This window comes from Apis dorsata, unplaced genomic scaffold (genome assembly GCF_000469605.1).
Source record: "Apis dorsata unplaced genomic scaffold, Apis dorsata 1.3 scaffold_269, whole genome shotgun sequence".
Taxonomy (NCBI): domain Eukaryota; kingdom Metazoa; phylum Arthropoda; class Insecta; order Hymenoptera; family Apidae; genus Apis; species Apis dorsata.
Window position 1 is genome coordinate 633,992 of NW_006263547.1, and position 6,867 is coordinate 640,858.

The following is a 6,867-nucleotide window of genomic DNA, read 5'->3' on the forward strand; positions in this document are numbered from 1 at the left end:
ACATTGCCGATATGTTAACAAAAAAAGGCGGAACGAAAAATAAATAATTTAAAACACACTTTCGTTTTCTTTTTTTAAAAATCTTGTAATATTACCAAGAAAACATGTGACAGTTGTTCTTATCCTTCCTTTTAATCTCCTCGCTAGAATTTTAGCTTTTTGTCTTCTTTCTTTCGTTATATAATATAATCACTATTGATGTTAGTCTATTTTTTTACACTTTGTATCACACACTCGCATGTAGAAATTTTTTATTGAAAAAAAAAGTCTTTTCAAGAAAATCGTCAGGATACGTGCGTTATAAAACATACTCCTTTCGGGTCAATAGTGAAACTGTCAGTGCGTTCCCGGAGCAACTTAAATATATTTATTGTGTGGGCTGTAGAAAGCCACGTGACTGCTACGCCGAATATGGCCGAATCGCTACGAGAGCAACCGAATGAATAGACTAGAGGCTACTAGAACGTTCCTCTCTGTTGGGCTCTTTCGAGAACTCGTTTGTTTTTCGCGTATTTAAATGATACGTGACATTCAGAATGAAGAACCAAAAATGATCGTATTATGTAGTTTTTAAATAATTATTGATAAATCTTTGTAAAATCTATTGATTATTATTATCTATTGATTGTTATTTATTTAAAATATATCATAATCATTGAAATAATATAATATTTGCATTATTTTATAGTACAATTTTTAAAAATTTTTATTTTAATTTCAATTTATAATAAATAAATAAAATTTTGGATTTATATAACAATTTATATTAACAATTTCTTTTTTTTCACTTAAAATGAACTTGATGATTTATAGCTTGTACTAACTGTGGTCAAATATTATCAAATTTTTCCATTTTTTGTTTTTTTTATTTTCAATCAATCTATTGAGCAAGACTGTACTTCGAACTGTTTATATCCTTTTATAATAAGAATTTTACATATTTGTATTTTTGTTTAAAAATTAATTAATTTTTTCTTTTTCTCCTATTATTAAATAGGAGATAAATACCATAGATTATTGATAAAACTATTATTTGATTTATACTACTATCTTAAAAGTTTTATTTATTTTTTTTATGTAATATCAAAACTGTGAATCATTTGATACAAATATATATAGAGTATATCTGATCTAAAAATACCGTTTTATTATAAAATATTATATATATGTATATTTAGATCACATATTGTTCCAAATAAGAATTTATACAAACAATTAATAAATAAAATTCATATATTAACAAAGTTTATTTTCAAAATATTCCGAACTTTAAAAAAAATCGTCTTAGAAATTTTAATACAATTCTTTTGAATTTAAAAATATTTATAAAAATTATAAAAATATTTTAATAGTAATACATTCTTTTTAATCGACAGAAAAAATTTTAACAAAACTTCGACTTAATACATAAGTTATTTACAGTAATTTAATAATTAAATTGCAACTAATGATTTTTTTTTCATATTTTTATTCAAGTATTTGAAAAAGTATTTTATTATTTAATATTAATTAATTTTCTATCAATTTTATTTATTATACTAATAAGATACAAAAATTTGAATATTAGTCATACGATAATAGAATTTGGTTCTAATCCAAAGTTCTATTCAATATGAAAATATATGTAGAAATGTATGTATAATACATATCGTGTAAATATATATTCATAAAATATATATACAAATCGTTTGGCAAGTATTATGATATGAAAACAAATCGAAATCTTACTTATCATAACCTAACTTTATTAACTCTAATGATAACATTTTATCATGTTAATTCTCATGTTGAATTTATTAAAACAATTATTTATAATATTTGATAAAAAAATGAATTTTCTCAAGATAATTAATATAATAAAATTTGTCTGAAATTTTTTATATCTAAAGATAATTGATAAATATAATTTAACACGATGACTTTATATTGATAAATGATCACATTTTAAGATAATTAAAAATGATATATATTATAGCACAATTATGTCATATAAGAGAGATAAAATTAATGACATATATAGAAATTTTTGAAATGATTCAACATATTAAATTAATTAAAAGCCAATTAGGATTTCATAATTTCATAATTTAATATATGATTTTAAATTGTTCGAAAATTTTTATAATTTATTTAATAACATTGTGTAAGTTTTTTTTATTTAATTTGTTAATAAAATTTTCATTAATTTAAAATAAAAATTAATCTTTAAATAAATTTTTAAATAATATTTTTTATATTATTATATTATATTATCTGGAATAATGAATATTTCACGAAAATTTTTTTCTCAAAGTGAAGCAAGAAAGAGTATTTTCTAGAATAAGTACATGTCATAGTAGTTTGCGATTCATAATTCAATCATAACAAACCTGTAATCATAGGAAATAAAGAAAAATGTGGACAATGAACCAGAATTTAATTAAAAACTAAAACTTATGATGTTTATTTTTAAATATTAAAAAACATTTAACTATTAAAAAACATTTTAAAATAAAATGCTTATTTCACATCACTTCTCATATAAAATATATAAATATATATCATGAAAAATATTCTTTGAGAAGATAAATAATATAAAATAATAATTTAAAAATCTTTATATTTCTGATTTAAAAAATGATATATTAAATTTTTTTTATGAAATGTTTATAGAGAATAAATAATTCAAAATTCCAAAACAAATAAAATAATTTTTAAAGTTATTATAAACATTACATACTTAATAATAATATGAATGAACACGTGCTACAATTTGGCGAAATAATAACTTCTTTATGATCAAGATATAATCTTATCTATGGAGTTAACTACTCACAAAATATTTTATAAATACAGCAGAATGAGATCAAGACTTTCAAGAATATTGCATGTTTATCACACTTGTAATAAGCAGATCACATCGCATACTTTGTCGAAAATGTCGATTCATGCATAGACGGGTACACAATGGTAATTCATAGATGACTCACTTCGTATTCCCCTACAAGATAAAGGTTATATAATCGATTGTGAACATATTAATAAAGTGGATTTTAAAATTTATCTATAAATGTTATGCTTAAGATTAAATAATTTCAAAATATCAAATGATAGTAAAACCAATATTTCTATGTATGCATATATTTCTTAAATTTTATAAATAATTTAAAGAAATAAATAATTTAATGTTTATTAATATGAAAAAATAAACCAAAAAATAAATTTGACTTATAGAACAAATATTTGATATCCTTTATTACATGATCATTTTCTGAAAATGAAAATGAAAATGAAATTAATGAGAGAAAAAATTCCTTTCATAAAAAGAAAAAATCTCTTGCATAATGTTGCTGTAGAACAAAATGTGAAATTCCTATTTCCATTCATTATATATAACATGGAATAACTAAAAAAATTGGCATCTAATAGGATATTCATTTTGAGGTTAGGTATAACTTGTTCTAATTTTTAACAAGAATTGTTTTGAATGTTCAAAGATTAAAAAAATTTTCTTATTTTTTTTAATTTTATAATTTATAAAATTAATGAAACAAAATTTTATTTATTTCTTCAATTAATATAAAAAAATAAAAAATTAAAAAAAAAGATAAAGATAAATATAAGCTTATTATTTTAATTTTAATTAATACTTTATGTAAATTTCTAATTAATATATAATTGAATAAAAATTAAAATTCAATCAATTTTTTATATTCAATTTTAAAAATCAGAAATAAATTTAAAATGAAATAATTATTTTTGTTAAGTATTCATAGTTACATGAAAAATATGGTAATAAAAACTAAATTTGTTTCGATTCATTAAATGATATAACTAATGATATAGCTTAAAAAAAATTATTATGATATAGTTATTATAGAATATACAAATTATTAATTATTTATCAAATTATATATTTGAAAATAATTTTTTCTTTAATTTATTTTCTTTTAAAATTTTCTTCTAAAAGATTCATATAGAATTAAAAATGAAGTATATACTTAATATTATTTAACAATTTCCGTGAATGTGTTGCCATCTAACGGTATAATAAGTAAGTTACAAAATATAAAATTATATCTTTATATTTTTAGATCTAAACTTATATATTTTTCTTATATGACAACAGTACTTAAAAATTTGATATTATGTTATTATATTATATATATTATAAATAATTGACAGCAAGGAAAAACTATAATAAAATATCATAGTATTGATCATTAGCAATTTCATATATATTTCATATTTATTATATTTTATGAAACATGAATTATTGCTATACTCATTGCAATTTTTATTTTTAAAAACAGTATATGGAATTTGATTTTACAATATAGAATTTGATTTTAAAATATCTTTATATTTCACATAGAAAAATTTATTAAATCAACATATTTTTTTCTTTATAAAATCTTAGTCAAATGTTCAATTTAACTTTAATCTTACAAAAAATAAAAAATAATTAAAATTTGATCATTAATAAAATCGATTCATCAAATTATCATATCATTCGATGCAAATAGTTACTTCAATTTCATTTTCGATTTTGTTCTGTTTACATATTTCGATCATTAATAATGACGATCGATGATCTATGATGATCGATGGTACAACCAGGAGATCATAAGTTTAAAGAGGTGTTCAATCGACATTCTTTAAGAATAGCAGACTAAAGTTTTGTGACGTCATCAAGATGACTATAGAAAGATTCCTTTACCGATATCAGTATATCTCAACATATTATATATATCATATACTATATTGTATATATATTATCGTATAAAACTTATACGTATATCAATCGTATAAAATTTGCAAATGTGAGAAATTTTTGCATAATGCAGCTTTACATAATATTATTCTCTAATTCAATTTTATTTTGTCTAAATTCATTCTTTATAAATATAAATTATAAAATATAAAATTTTATAAATTATAACTATAAATTATAAAATATAATTGATTATAGAATATTTTTCATATGTATGATAAATAATTTTATGTATTATAATTTTTATTTAAAATAATTTTTATAATATTTATAATAATTTTTGATAATAATATAATAATAATAATTAATTCAATATATGATTGATATCAACTATATGATGATATCAATTATATATGATATCAATATATGATGATGATAATGATATATTGTTTCATATGCAATGAAATATCACGTACATTAAATGATCAGTGAAAGGAAAAATAAAGATTTCTATTACAATTAAAATTATTATAAATTACATTATATTTATAAATAATTCATTAATGAAACGAATATATAATTTCAACATCTCGATCAAAATTGTATTCCTTGTTCTTTAGTCCAATCTATAAGATTTTAAAAAATATACAATCTGATATTATTATTTTATCTTATAACTAATAAATAATATATAAAAATATTTCTATAGCTTTTTTTTTACTCAGATCAATAATAAATTAATATTTTATTTATAAATTTTTTATAAAAAAAATTGATTTAAAATGAATAACATTTTCTTTTTATATAAATGTTTTCTTTCTAAAATTATCTATATATTCTTTAAATTAATGAATTGAATATAGATATAAATTTGGATATAGATGAAAAATTTGTTGGAATATTTGTTAATAATTGAAAATCGATGTTTTTAGAATCCTTCGAATAATGATTCTAATTGATACAGAGCGTGGCAATAAAAGGTAAAAGCTTTCTAAAAGCTTCGAAAATTAACGAATCCACAATACTGATCTCCTTGGGTAATTTTTGGATTTTTTTAAAAGAATCATATTTCTTGGAATGTATGCAAAGAACATGATTATACTATTATACGAGTAACATTATACTATTGTCATGTAAAATGAACGAATAGAAGTGACCATCGAGATAAGATACACAACTAACTACAATCATATCTTTATTTTTATCTAGAATCTATATGATATGATCTTCATATAATGCAATATTTTATTCAAATATTAATTAAATCAATTTATTTTTTTATGAATGTTTATTATTGTTTCATAAATGACATTCTTCAAAAAAAACGAGAGGGATAATTAACGATCCGACGATTCTGAGCAATGAAGAAAAAGATCACTTTCCAAGTTATCTCTTTCCATATGTGATAAATGATTTTATAAATCATCATATGAAAATTATAACAACTCATCAACAGAAAAAACCGAAAGAAATTCTTATTTATAAAATTAACAATAAATTTTTGGATAAATTTTTTTTATCTCAATTATTAGAAAAATAATAACGATGAATATATTATTTATATTTTATATTAATAATAATAAATATTTTAAAGAAATGTCTTAAATTCTTTTCATCAAAAAAACATTTCCCAACTATATTTTCGTATTAATTTCTACGAATCTCTATATTTATATCAATCTATTATATGGAAAAAATAAAAAAATTGGCCAGTAACAATAATAATTTTTCTAAGATAAATATTTTTTTAATTTTTTATGATAAAATAATCAGACAAATTCTATATCAAAATTAATAATTTATAATAAATCTAATACTATCATTATATTTATATTCTAAAATAATGTTTAAAAAATATTTTTAATAAATAATTTCTTTTTATATAAAATATATATGATAAAACTATATTCGCAATCTTCGAACACCATTGGCATGTTTGAAGATGTAGGAACGTTCTCGACGACGACGTCGCCAACGCCGAAACCTCTCAAAATAGCCGCCATTGATTCCCTCTCGCCATTCCAAAGCAAGAACCATTCGATCCAGAATAATCTGTCTATTCGATCTATGATACTTATCACACACCCGTTATATTATGTTCACATGATCATAAATCGCTAAAATTGTTTGATGATTTGAAATCTATTAATAATATATATATATATATATATATA

General features: G+C 19.6%; 1 protein-coding gene across 2 annotated transcripts in view; it reads right to left on the bottom strand.

Moving 5' to 3' along the window:
* The window catches only part of LOC102681027 (BAG domain-containing protein Samui-like), a 17,991-nt gene that overhangs the window by 7,769 nt on the left and 3,355 nt on the right, over positions 1 to 6,867 (bottom strand). The window contains exon 1 of one of the 2 annotated variants that reach the window (XM_006616639.2): positions 96 to 365. The exons of the other annotated variant lie outside the window; for it this stretch is intronic. The gene's annotated coding sequence lies outside the window, so the exon portion shown is untranslated. Of the gene's footprint in view, positions 1 to 95; positions 366 to 6,867 lie in introns of those variants that run through there. 2 annotated transcript variants of the gene reach the window in all.